The following is a 14564-nucleotide window of genomic DNA, read 5'->3' as shown; positions in this document are numbered from 1 at the left end:
TAACCCCTAAACCAGACCCTCAAGTGCCCCATCCAGACACATTTGCAATACTTCCAGAGATGGTGACTCCACCACCTCCCTGGACAACTTATTCCAATGCCTAACCACTCTTTCAGTGGAAAAAAATTTTCTAATATCTAATATGAACCTCCTCTGGTACAAATTAAGGCAATTTTCTCTCATCTTTTCATCCTGCCTTGATGGCAGATTCATACCAGCATAGACCATTCAAAAATATGTACATATCTACATTCTCATGCAGGAAAACCAGGTGCTACAAGCCAAACAGGAATTTGCAGTTTGTTAATTCCAATACTAGCAGTTGAACACAGAATGGTTATTCTGGAATTTTTGTACGTTCTGCTCTTTCTTACAAATGGCTCTTAGAGCACTGAGGCTCACCTATGCTTTAGACACTGCTAATATTTACTGTAACTGATAATAACAGATCAACGATATAGGACAGAGTTTATATAGAAATGCTCTTTTGGATGCCACTATTATTTGCCATGTAGTTCTAGAGAAACATAGAATGGCTTGTGTTGGAAGGGACTTTAAACATCACCTAGTTCCACCCTTCTCCCCATGGGCAGAGATACCACTCACTAGATCTAATTGCTCAAGGCCTGATCCAGCTTGATCTTGAACACTTCCAGGGTTGGGCCATCCACAACCTCTCTGAGCAACCTGTTCCAGTGCCTCACTATCCTCACAATAAAGAATTTCCTCCTAACAACTAATGTAAATGTCTCCTCTTTTACTTTAAAAATGTTCCCCCTTGTCCTATCAATCTGCCTGTGTAAAAACTCACATTTCTCTTCTTTATAAGCTCCCACTATGTACTGGAAGGCTGTGATATGTTCTCCCAGAGCCTTCTTCAGGCTAAACAGGCACAACTCTCTCAGACTATTATGTTTTAAGTTTTTCAGGTGAGACAACACTGACCATAAATGAAAATCTTTTGCCTACTGTGGACACACTGACTCCACTCAAGATCCTCAGGGCTTAAGGTACCCCATATGGAATGTGATATTTGGGGAGGAGGGGTGTCCCACCTCAAAATCCATTTATGTCTTTTCTTTGAAGCTCTCTGCAGAATTTCCTGTAACAATGATAGCCTCTTCTTCAAAATGTTTTAGTGGAAGAAAATCTTCTCATACTAAAGTTGACAAACAACAGACTTCAAGACCAAAAGACAACAGAGGGCCCATTTTCCTCTTCTAAAATCTTTTTATATTAGATTTGGCATCAAAAACTATGAACCCCATCAGATCCATTTGTCCATATTTTATTCCAAAACATTTCACGGACTGATTAATAGAGATCAAATGTGTTTCTGATGGCAAGAACAGCAATCTGCAGAAAGGGATGGCCAAGTATTAAAATTCTATGACAATGCCTCCAGCATCTGCTACAGACACGATGCCATGCATTCCTTATTGCATATGGAAATAGGCATGGCCTCCTGCTTCAGTGCTTTGTTGGTGTTTGCTTCTTGAAGGTATTTGCCTCAGAAATCTGTTACAAACTGTACCCTGGGATCTTTTATCTGATTCCATGAACTATGAGAAGAGAAGGTCATGTAGTGCTATTTCCATTTTTCTCTTGTTTTTTCACTGAATTTTTCCAAATCAGTTCTTCATGGGAAGATCAAGTCCAAGACTTATGTGGATTTATGCCAACAGAGAATTTGGCCCCAGGTTTTTGTGTATGATGAATTGACAGTCTTGTACCTGTAGCCAAAGGGAGCAGATGGAAGAAATTATAGTGACAATTTTGTTCTAGTCGTATGCTTCAAAAAATTACAAAATATTGCAAAGAAGTTTTTCCCTGATATAATTTTATGTATCAGATGGAGTTATTAGGAAGCCAGAAGTGCTGGTTTTAGCACAATTTCCTATACCACTTTCATAACTCCCCATGAATTAGATGTTTTGTTGTTCCTATTCCTCTTCAGTTTCTGGGAAACAAAAAAAAAAAAAAAAAACCCACACCAAAAAACAAAACAAAACAAACAAAACAAAACAAAACAAAAAATTTTATTTTTTTTTTAAACTACAACGAACTCCACTGATTACTCTGTTTGTGGCTAATGCAGGACCCCTGGGATTCAATCAAGTCTCCTGCTGTGGATCTGGAGCTGTGGACTCAAGCCTAGTTTACAGACACAAGTCTGGAGCCTATTCCTTGCTGATCCAGCTGTAAATGGATATGGAATTATGGCCAGACAGGCTGCAAGCTGCTGTCTACAAAAACCACAATACCCTTTCCAAACCAACACAGCATCCTTTTCAAGATACTTGTCCCACAAACCTCATATTCACTAGGATATTTAGCTATTAGTCTGAACCAAATCTCCTATAAATGTTACTATGAAAGAATCAGCTTAAGAAGAAACTGTAGTATGATCAGGAAAAATATTTTCCTCATGTTATTTAAGAATAAATTGGCCAGAAGAGTCAGAAGGATCCAACTAGCCCAGGATTCAGACTTCCAAAGGTGTTAATGTACTGTTTGTCACAGGTAGCACTTGATACGTGGCACATTTGGCCTCAGTGTAGTTATGTTCCTCTTGGCAATAACTGTTCTTTTCCCAGAAGCATGGATCATAAGTAATTGCCAATATCCAACAACTGGTAATAGGGCTGGTGCTGCTGGAAATCACAGAATCTAAATACAAAGGCAGTGATAGATAAGGCCCTAGGAAAGTCCAGCAGGGAGGGAGGGAAGGGAGGCCTTCTTTATTCCCTTTTCTCCCATTCACTGACAAAAGCACCATCCAGAGGAGTGGAGCAACATTTTAGTCAATTCTGTGCCCGTGACAGGAGCCAAACTTCAAAGGCGCCAGGAACAGATGGTAATATCCCCTAGTTAAGGGATGTTTGGTGAAACACTTTATAGAGCAGATTGTAGCACTGAATTCAGTGAGGCTAGTTTTCTCTTGAGAGGAAAAAAAAAGGAAGAACAGGAAGAAAACAACAACAATCCCCAGGAGAACAGCGGTTAGCATAGTTGATGAAGGCAATAAGAGCAGTACACTCACAGTAGTGCTTCCTCCAAATGTTCTCATGGCAATCATCCAGCAAATAATCAGTTGAGGACTTCCTGAGCCAGAGATATGGTCACTATGTATATTAGAACTGTATGATGCAATTGTTTAATACAATTGTGGTGTACACAATGGATATTTTAAACACATGTTGTGTACTGTTACATATAGTACCACTGTACATAACACAACAGGTTCACATTTTACTTTGGCTGAATTTCTCTTTTGTGAAATTGTCCAGTCACTCTTTGAATTATGTAAACTTGTAGCAACCACAACTTTCTACAGGGAAACTTTTTACAGCTTGATTCAATATTGTATGAAATTTCACCTCTTTTGTTTGCTTTCATCTACTTATCTGCTTGTTTCATTTGAAGGTCTCTTGCTTTTGTGTTGGATGAAACAGTCTATAATAAAAATTCATAATTGTCTTTTCTAGCCACTTGTTTTCACAGACCTTTCTACCCTCTCAGCCAGTCTATTCAACTTGTCTATTTATCATATAGCAGTTCTATACTTTTGACTGTCCTTATCTCTGTACCTCTTCATTTTGTTATCACCCATGATATAGAACCAGGATGGTACTGAGCACCTCCTAGTAGGTGCTCACACTGTGCCTACTATTTTCTGTTTTGTTTGATATAGCTGTGCCAATAATTTTTAATATATTAGCTGCTTTTTGCTTGCAAACAGAAAAAAAAAACCAGAAAAATATTAGGAAAATAATAGGAAAATAGCCTAGATTATTCCTTAGCACCAATGAACTGATGCTGGGATAACAAATGCAAGAGCAGCGAAGATGCTAGAGGTGCAAAGAAGTCATACATATGCTCATAACTCACACCTCTTATTGACCCCTGAGGAACTGTCTTAGATGAGAGGTTTTATTAGAAATAAAGTTTTGATTAACCTCATGATTTCCCTGACAGCATTTACTGCTCTCTGGAAGAGCTATGACATTGCCAAGAGGCCAGCATTTGAGCAGTATTTCAAGACTCACTGGACCAGAAGGAGATTTAGATTAAGACTCTACAGTTCTCAGAGAGGATAGTTTCTTAAGGAACTTTAATTACCTGGCTTCTGAGGCTGCTGCTCCCTGACACTGTTAGCCACCACCCCAGAGAGGTGCCTCCAGCAGTTCCAAGTTTTTTATTTGGGAGGAAATGCTTCCACATTTTATAATTACAATGATCAAGATGGATTTAATTTTGATTCAGCAAAAGGTTTTGAATGTTTAAGTAATTATTTTAATTCAGTGTTTTCCATATAGATTTGGTTGGAGTCAACACAAACACAAGGCACTATTTGGAGAACTGCACTGTGAGGAGGCTTCTTCTCTGAATTTTCATGACTTTGACAAGTAATTAGGGTTTGAAATTTGAGTCATGACAGGCAGAATTTTAATCAGGAAAACAAGAAAATGAATATGTAAAGAACAGAGACAGGTTAGCATCAACTGAATGATAGCAAAACCAGAAGTGCCATAGTCACGCTATCAGAGATTTAGAGAGAGTTCTATGGCACACATAAGAAAACTGGGAAAAGACACATTTAAAAAAATGTGTCTTTTGAGAATAACCAAAAAAGGAAAAAGATGCTAAGAGAGAGAGGACTAATTAAAAATTAGGTCTGGATGAACCATAATATTTTCAGTACCAGGTTCAGCTTGCTTTCTGAAGCCATTCAGAGATACTGATGCTTAAGGGACACTTCCAGTTCTTGGACCTTAACTATGGAACAGATCTGTTGTGGAGAAAATGGAAAAAAAGTAAAAATTTTAAAAATACATTCACTTGTTCACACATCATTCTACATTTAGACTCACCAAACTAACCTTTCACAGCTCCACCAGAATCATGTGGCACTCACAATGTGAGGCATCTCTTTCTCAGGAAATTTGGAACATTTTAATTCACTGGAGAATCCTATGAAGTTGTCTGAAGACAAATCTAAATCCCTTATCTTTGAATCAAGATGGTAAGGTAATTTCAAATCAAGACTAGAGTTTGCTTTTTCAGTAGCAGTTCTCTAGACTTTGCAAGAATGAGTGGGGAAAGAAAGGAATGAAATTTTCTACTGGATGAAATTATCCTTGGTGGAGTTTCTGGTCATACAGGGGTTGTGAATGGCCCTCCTTCCTTACTGCACTGTAGTTTACTTCCTGACACCACATTCTCTGAGAGCAGCAAACTCTATTCAGAAGGAGAGCAGTGGTCCTCTCTTATTATCACATTTCATTTATTCTAATTGATTCTTTTATTATTGTGTTTTGAAAGTAGTGAGAAAGGTTGATTTCTTAGACTTCGTTCAGGCATTTAACAAATTTTTCATCTGTATGTCTTTGGCTTTAACTTTATTTAGCCTGTTTAACAGGCTTTTAGCTTATTTAGATAATTTTAGCTTATGCCATTTTCTTGTGATGATTCTTGGCAATGTCAGTTGATGATTCTGGGACTTTTGGTAGGTGCAGCATGACAAATGGCAGAGACAGTCTCTGTGTCACAGGAATTTCTGGGTAAGTACCAGACAGAATATGATCCAGTAGGTAAAACGTATCTCAACCACATGAGAATAGAAACCTAACACATTTTCTTTTCAATAAATTTTTCTTGATGGATCATACCTCATTCCTCTCCTCCATCTCTCTTCTCTGTGAAGTAAGGTGTCTTTCCTGCAAATGACCTAACATTCACAGCTAGAGCTGCAAAAACAGTTTTTCTCAAGCTAGAAGAATCTTTCAATCTTTAATTTTGGAACATATTAATTTCTTTAGATGGATATCAGTATGGACTGTTACCAGACAGTGGGACTAGAAAATAATTAGCTTTCATACAAAAACTTTAATGGGAAAACCCAGGCCAAGAATATTTAGAATTAGAATTTTGTCCAATTTATTTCCCCCGGGCCAGAAGTCACAGAACAGCTCTGAAAAGTAGAAATGACACTCTGCATGGTAGAGAATTGTGTCAATGTACATTACACTTCCTGATTTCTGCCAGCTAGAAACTCCTCAGCCAAGCCTTTCTGCTGGGAAGCCTGTCTCTTGGCTTACACATGGAAAGAGCAAGATGAAATGCTATCTTAGGAGAGAATAAAAAGCTTCAGAAAGTGACCTTTGCTGTGAGATTGCTTTGTCCTTTCATGGCAAGGGCTGTCAGAACTAGCAGCATCATAGGGTTGCCTGGATCTTAGGAAAGACAGAAACAGAAAATGTTGCCTGTTTCTTCTGTTGTTCCCACATAATCTGCAAAAGCTGTCCCTCGCCCTGACTGTATTGCTGTGGTCTCAGCCTGCTGGACAGTCATTCCACCAGCAACTTCTCTGTAAGAAAATGTTCCTTTTTGAAAGATCATTCAGGTTGGACCTTTTCAGATATATAATTGATTGTACACAAAGTTACCAGGTCTTTCTTTGCTGAGCCTATTTTGAAATGTGAAGTAGTACCATTATTTCGATTGCAGTTTTGCACGAGGTGTGCTTTGCTCCACCTAATTCATACAAAAGCAGATACAAACTCCCAAACTGCTGTCCAATGTGAAGAGATTTAAAAACTTTGTGGAAAGCACTAGTAGTTGCACAGAAGAGCAGGGTTTATGGACAGGTTCCATAAACCATGGAGGCCATCTCCACAGCTAAGGAAATACCCAGTTGTGAACATCCCATCTCTGCTTCTCTCAATGCTCTGGAGACAAGAACAGCACAGGCAGCGGTACTGACCATTGTCCTGCTAAGGGAAATTCCTGTGAGTGAGTATAGGGAACAACTACAGAGGTAATATAAGGGAAGACATGGAAAATAAGACAAGCTTCCCCTTTGCTACAGTGAGGAAAACACAACTTTACATGAGAGGAATATTCCTTTCCAAGAATGGAGTGAAAGGAAAATAAATCCCTGCAGAACATCTTCCCACTAGATTTGGTTTGACCAGTATATTTAAATAGCAGTTTTACAACCTATTCTAGCTAATATGACTGAGATCTATGGTCTTTTGATATTAATAACCCGAATAATATCAAAAGTAAAATTTATGATACCTATAGTTGACTGAAGGGTTTACAGAGTTTACCATGAGAAATGGGTATTAAATATCTGATTTTAATGTCCAGTATTTCACAGGCCATTTCCCAGATGCATCACACAGCTCCTCTTTTATTGTGTTATCTTGTGTTTGGCTAAACACATTTTCCAGCAATTTAGCTAGGCTTGAATCCAAAAAACAGAAATATGGAGAATCCTCCACTGTTTCATTAGCTTAATCCAGCTGTTAATCAGCTTCACTCTTAAAATTTTGTGCCTACTGTAAAATTTGAATCTGTATGACTTTAGTTTCCAGAAAATGGTGGGGGTTTGTTGGTTGGTTGGGGTTTTTGGTGGGATTTTTTTTCTCACGAGGTTTTCCCTATTTAATTCAACTTAATTTAATTCACTTACTATTATTTTATCTTCAAAAACCTATTTATATTGATGTTGTACCACATGTCAGATTTTTTTTTTTGAGTGAACTTATATCTCACTCCAAAGTTATTCCTGCCCTTTAATCTCTGTTGTAAAGGGGGTGTGGGGGGGGTTGGGTTTTATTTGTTTGATTGGTTTTTTTGCATATATTAAATTTTTATAAATTAGTTTTAAAACAGAAAAGCTCATGTGACTCATTAGTCTTATTTCATAATGAAGTTTCGCCAGTGTTCTAAAGGAAACTGGACTTGTCTCCCTAAGTGTGAGTATTGAAAGTCACATTTTTACCTGAACATCACAGTAAGTGTGTTTGGTGAAATGTTTGCATATTGTGACCTTTAAATAATTTTCGGAACAATGTTCTTGCAGTAAAAGTTCACCATTCTGTAAGCTCAGTCTGAAATTCATGTTCTTAGTTTTTACTGTGGTAAAGTATATGTTTTGAGGTTGGCAGGGACATAGTCACAGCCTCATTGTAATTTACCATACTATGCATCTTTATACACTCTTAAAATTTCATCAGCTCTTTGTATTTACTTTCACATAATTAACTCAAATGTTGAAAAATATCAGGATTACTACTACTCTATGCAAAATCCTGCTACAAATGTTCATACTCAGTTATGGCTCTGTGTGGACAATTCATGACTAGAATCTGTTTAAAAATCACTTTCCACACTATTTTCTTACTGTTCCTTTACTGATTGTATACAATACTGATATTAATCAGAAGGCACTGATTTAATGCCAAATAACTTGACAAAGCCTTAATAGCTTACATTTTCTACTTCTCTCAAACAAACATACACTATCTTAAAAATACAATAAAAAACCAAAACCAAACTTCAAAAGTTATATTTGCAACAAAAAAGATACTTCATTGACACTTACTCTGTATTTCATACACAACTCTTTAATAGTTATAATTCATGCCTAGTCTTCACTACTGAGGATTTATATATGTGTGACCCACATCAGGATAACTAGTATGTATTGCTTGGAGCCATTGTCCCTGTCTTTGGAATATGCTACAGCACTGATGGTCTTCCTGCCTCTTGAACAGCTATGGTAATCCAAGATTTATTAGGAAGGAATTTCAACCAGTTCCTCAGATCTCTGGGTACAAATTATACAGGACTGTAGACCTTAACAATTTTTCTTTTGCAGATGTTCAATATCCCCCGGAGTTGCTAAAGAACTGGAAAACACTTTTAATTTCTTCTTATGATGGAAAAAAACATGGTATATTTTCAATGAATTAACAGAAATATTTATTAAGCCTCTATCCTTTTCCTTCATAATAATTTCATCATATCCATTTAATAGCAGGCCTAGGAAGAATACATTTTCTAAAAATCTTCAGCTTCTCATTTTTTATATGTGATGCTAAAATTTTTCTACATTTCATGATCATATATGCCTCCTTACCTATTTTTCATTACATATAATTTAATATTCACACGGCCTACCCTTGGCTTCATTACTGGGCCAAGATTGGCTCTAAGCCAAAGCTGCCCTTTCGGATAGATGGGAACTGTCTTTTTTTACCATCTAATAAAACCTTCTTTAAAATCAACTATTTTCTATTTTTTTTTCCTAAGCTATTTTGCTCACATTTTTTTTGTTGTTGTTGTTTTAAAGTTAACTCCTACACACGTGATGTGCATCCTCATGTGTAGCATAATTTTTTATAATCACCGTTCAGGGTAATTTTTTTCCACAGTGCCTGCAATTAGTCTTGATTACTGGCTCCCTGATTTTCTACTCTGTGATTAATTCTTCTTTATAATAATCTGGCACTTAGTATCCCTCATGTAAGTAAATTACTGTCTCTAATTTTTAGAAGGTGTAATAATGCCTTAGCACTGGCAGTCTAACCCCTCCCTTGGTATTCTATGCTTTTAATGTAATAGAATGATGTATTTGTTATAAACTGTTAAAAGATCAAAAGTTGTGTTGATTTGCCTGATAAATGCCTGAAAGGCCATTACTTTAAGTAGAATCACTTTATTATGTGGGAGTAAAGAAGCAGATAAGACCAACAAAGCTAGACATGGGTTAAAGAGCAATTCTTGTGGATTACATTAATACAAAAAGTCGTGCTGGCTGTCTTGGCTGTCAGCAAGCTACCAAGAAATTAAGGATACTATATACAAGCTCAAGTCTGATGCTTGACTTGATAGTGGAAATAGGCCAAACTCAGTTGCAATTGTTCATGTAATTGCAAACATCTGACACACTTACCCTTGTAACAAGAGATCCAGGTCATGGGGAAACTACGAGGACTAAACACAGAGAAATAAGTTATTAGCCTTTGGAGATCCCACTGCAATCAGGAGTGGTGACTTATTTTTGTTTTACTATTTCCTTTTCCTTTTTTTTTTCCACAAAAAAGATGGATCTTCCAGATATTGTCTGAGTAAGTACAGGCATTGTGATTTCCTTGAAAGTAAGGCTTGAGTTGTAGAAGAGACTGTCAACAATTAAAGGGCTTGTAGGTCCAAATTCAGCTTTGAGTGGTATTTGTGCAACTGTGTGGAAATTGGCAGGGTTGACTTTGTTCTTACTGATTTTACTGCGGCTGTTATGGCTTGAAATCAGAGCTGGATTTTGCAATTAGCCATTCCTCACACTAGACAGTGAACAAGTATGTGTAGACATACACTCATTTTATTCATACTGTTTTGAAAACAATCAAATCAACAGAGCCTATTTAAAAGAGAAAAAAAGGGCAGACTGTAACATCTAGATTCTCTGCATCTAAAAATCTTTTGAAATACAGGCGGTTTCAGGGAAGCACAACGATTTAAACTTCCAACATGTGTTGTATAAAACACAGCATTGGCATTTTTCACCCCCACTAACCAAGTCCAAAATCTGCATCTGTGTACTCCTTACACTGCAGAATGTCAATTAGTTTTATCCTCAGAGCACTGGTCCAAAACTACTGGTCCTCCTCATTTCAGTATGAAAAATGAGAAAACTCTTGATCAAGTGACAGTGCCAAAGAGAAGCAAAGAGGAACAATTTTACAGTTTTCAGATATTGACATGCTAAAAATGAATCATAATTCTTTATTGACAAAAAGCAGTTGAGCAAGAATTACTTGGTCCTTAGTTAACTTTCAAAAAATTTTTGGAATAAGACTGTCTTCACTGAAGCTGTTGTGTGAAGAATAATTTATAATAAGAAAATAATACCATGGGAATCATTTTCTTTATTACAAAGAATAGTTCAACAGTTGCAATATAATGATTGTACAACAGTTGCAATATAAAGAGGAACATTTAGAAGTGGTGAGAATTTTTTATGTAAAATATTCTGTTGAAAAGAGAATGTCATAATTATCCTTATGTCAATAAATGGGGAACTGAATAAAATGTTTTAATGGTTTGAGAATATTCAAATTGCATTTTATGCTTCCTAATCTGCTTTCTTCTCTCAATATTTAATATGCCAAGAACTCTCCACACTTTTCCCATGTTTCCCATACAGTTATCCATGAATCTCTCCTTTCTAAGGTAGACTTGCAGACTCAACGTTTTCTCCTCTAGGACATTACTTGTGGCCCTTGAGAAGCGAGGAACATACTTTTCTGCAAGTTACTCCATACCATCCATAATGTTCATTACCTATTGCCAACTCACAAAAGACATTACACAGAACCCCATCACTGCAGCCCCAACACTTGGATTTTCCTGTACTGAACAGAGTTACAGAAAATCTGAAGCAGTTGGGGTGGCATAGTTCAAAGGAGAAAACTGTGCCACGCTTCTTTAAGGAGATTGTCTCCTCTGAGTGCTGTAACACAGTAACTCCTTTACAAAGCTCCATGAATGTCTGTCTGCCTTTTCTTGGAAAAATTCTGTATCTGAAGTTGACCTTCTCCAATGCACAAAGGGACATAATCTCCACTAACATTCCTCTACCAGAATATGCAACCAGTAGCATTTCTCAGCATAACTACTAAGTCTGCAGTGACCAAACTAACTTCTATTTTTCTGTATGCCAATAGATACTTCTAAAACAATAACCAGGATGTGGACATGGTCTAAGTGTTTCCTGAATAATACAACACATTGACCCCAACTGGTAGAATTTCAAGCCGTGGATTGCAACATTTATCCTTCTGGCAGGAATGCATAAAAAATTATGCAGAAACAGATGTGCCTCAGCCAAATAGTGACACCAGGGACTTCTGGGTTCACAAAAACCTTCCGTAAAAATACATGGAAGAGCTCTTTTGCCTAGAAATTTTGATGTTTAAGTACAAATGTGTGACACGCCTCCAGAAATATGTGCATCAGGTACATGTAGCTGCAATGGAAGAATGCTACAATGACTGTAGATCAGTAAAAATCCTTGAGGTGATGTTGCATGACAGGACCGAGAAATTCAGTGTTTGAGAAAAATGTTTCATGTCAAGTAGCAGTCCCAGGGCATCTGGTAACTAACCAAGGAACTGTCCCTAGGTCTCTGAAAAAGGATAAAAGCAATTGTAATTAGAAGATATAAGCTAATGACAAAGCTGTGTGCTAATGGCCCATTAATGAATCCCTTTTGAGCTCCTTGAAAGCTGGTTTTAGGCTCCTGTACTTGGAATCAGCTTGATGTAGTTGGAAATCTGGGTCCTGACTCCTCCGAAATTAAACTGTTTAAACATCCAGCTTTAATAGAATGGCTTTGAAAACAGCTGGGTCCCCAAGGCCGTTCAAACAGGCTGTTGATCATGGATGCTTCACGGCCAGCATTCAAGTCCAAATCAGACATGTTCTTATTTGCCAAGATGAAAGGCAAAATAGCTGTATGCATACAGTACAAAACCAGCATATGTCTTCAAAATGTTATTCCTGTACCTAAATAAAGTCTTGTAATGTCAGTCTGAGAAAGGAGAGAATAAATAGCTTTTTAAGCATAGATACATGATTTACTGAGGATCAAGCCATGCTTCAGTCCTGTACAGTGATAACTCCTTCCCCTCTATCCTGCAAAAATTAATTCCTTTCAGTCTCTGATAGTCTGAATCAGATTATAATAAAGTCCCTACATATGAACTTCCTTTGTACCTGTATTTGCCAAGCATTTCAAAGAGAACAGGAATAAGTTATTGAGCAGATATAACAAAAGATTTTATATGCCATGAATTGGACTACTTTCTCTCTGCCTTTATATAAAGGAAGAGTGGGCTAGGAAAGCATATAAATGAGGACCCAAGAAATCTTATTTACTGACAGTTCTTACTATGCAATTACATAAACCAGGGCACCTTGATTTTCTTGTGTGAGAAACAGTCTATGCCACTGCCCTTCCCCTTGTGGGTGCCCTCTATATCACTGCGGTACAAAGAAGACAGTGATTGTGATGCTCTTGCTCTTTAAAGAATGGTGGCTTAAACAGAGGAAATCAAATAACACCCCCCCACACACACTTGATACTGAAAAACAAAACCAAAAAGCCTCCGTGACTGGGTAAAAGGAGGGACGAAGTTGCTATTTCACAGCTTCAATAAAATGCTAGAGAAGTGTGCAAAAATAGCTCTAGTTCAATAAAGAAATTCCTGTTAATATGTTAGAGGCAGCCTTTCCACTAAGGGGATTCTCAAGTGTGAAATGCATCTTTCAGAAAACCTAGACACTTTTGATAACACTTACATGTGAGAAATGTGTGGCATTAAGCCAAAAATAGAAAATATAAATTTTGCTGTCCAGATAACTATGCCAGAAGTAAATGTAAATCTTCCAGCTTTTGCTTGAAATGACATGCAAAACACGAGAACTACACAGAAGATACTTCACTGCTTGATTAAAGTGATAAAATATTACTCAGAACACAACTTGTGAATAAGTTGGTGAGTGACCCCAAGGTGTGACTCCCTTAGATCATGAAACAGAGTCCCTGGTGAGAAGCTCAACAGGACCTGGCACTGTTTTCTCGCAGCCCAGAAAGTCAATCATCTCCTGGGCTGCACCAAAAGGGGGCTGGCCATCAGGTCAAGGAAGGGAATTCTGCCCCACCTACTCCACTCTTGTTGGACCCCACCTAAAGTGCTGCAACCATCTCTGGGATTCCCAGCCTAAAGGTGCTGAGATACTGGCAGAAGTTGCCCAGAGAACTTATGGCTACTCCATCCCTGGAAGTGTTCAAGGTCAATATTGGACAAGATTTTGAGCAACCTGGTCTAGAGGAAGGTGTCTCTGTCCGTGGCAGGGAAGTTATAACTAGATGATCTGTAAGGTCGCTTCCAACACAAACCGTTCTGTGATTCTATGAACGTCAGCCTGAAGGCCAGAACACATGATCAATGTTACCAGTTGTTATAAGATAGGAAGGAAAAGATGCTGATGTTCAGACACAGGTATGAGTTGCTCATATTTGGCAGCCACAGCTGTCGGCAATGGAAAGACCAGCTAATGTGACATGCTTCCCTGCCAGGAGAGGATTGCTTCTCTTAGCTAGAGCTTTGCTTCCATCTAGTTTTAACTTTCTTAATAAGCAAGGCTCTCCCTGCTTTTACTGAAAGAGAATGTTCCATAGCCTAAAACTGAGCTCACTGCTTTTCTTTTTTCATTTTTGCAAATTTATCCAATTTTTGATATTTACTGCTTCATTAAGCATAGTGACTATGCCTAGTTTTTCCACAGTAGAGCAATTTTCTATTATTTATGGTTTCTTGGCTATAGGGAGAAAGTAGGCCTAAATTCAATGATTTAGATTGAGAGGGAGTCAACGTGCAAAACAGTAATAATCAGAATTAGCAATGCTGACCTCTGCCAAGGTGCTCACTGTTCCATATCACAAAGGCATATATAACAACTCACATAGACTAGGAGACAGCTCAGGACATATCCAAGGATGTTGGTTCTGCATGGGGGGACAACATCCAGAATTACACTGATCCTACCCAGAAGCTAAAAGCAATAAACACAATCCATTCACTGTGAATGGAAATCACCTAGACTAACCAAATGGGCTGCAGTTAAGTTTTACTTCAGAAATTTAAAAGGACATCAAAGAAACACTGTTTTGGAATTTAGTAGTGCTCCAGTAACTAAAGCTGTGG

The sequence above is a fragment of the Zosterops lateralis genome, assembly GCF_965231275.1.
Source record: "Zosterops lateralis genome assembly, chromosome: 2".
Taxonomy (NCBI): domain Eukaryota; kingdom Metazoa; phylum Chordata; class Aves; order Passeriformes; family Zosteropidae; genus Zosterops; species Zosterops lateralis.
Note: the sequence above shows the minus strand (reverse complement) of the source record.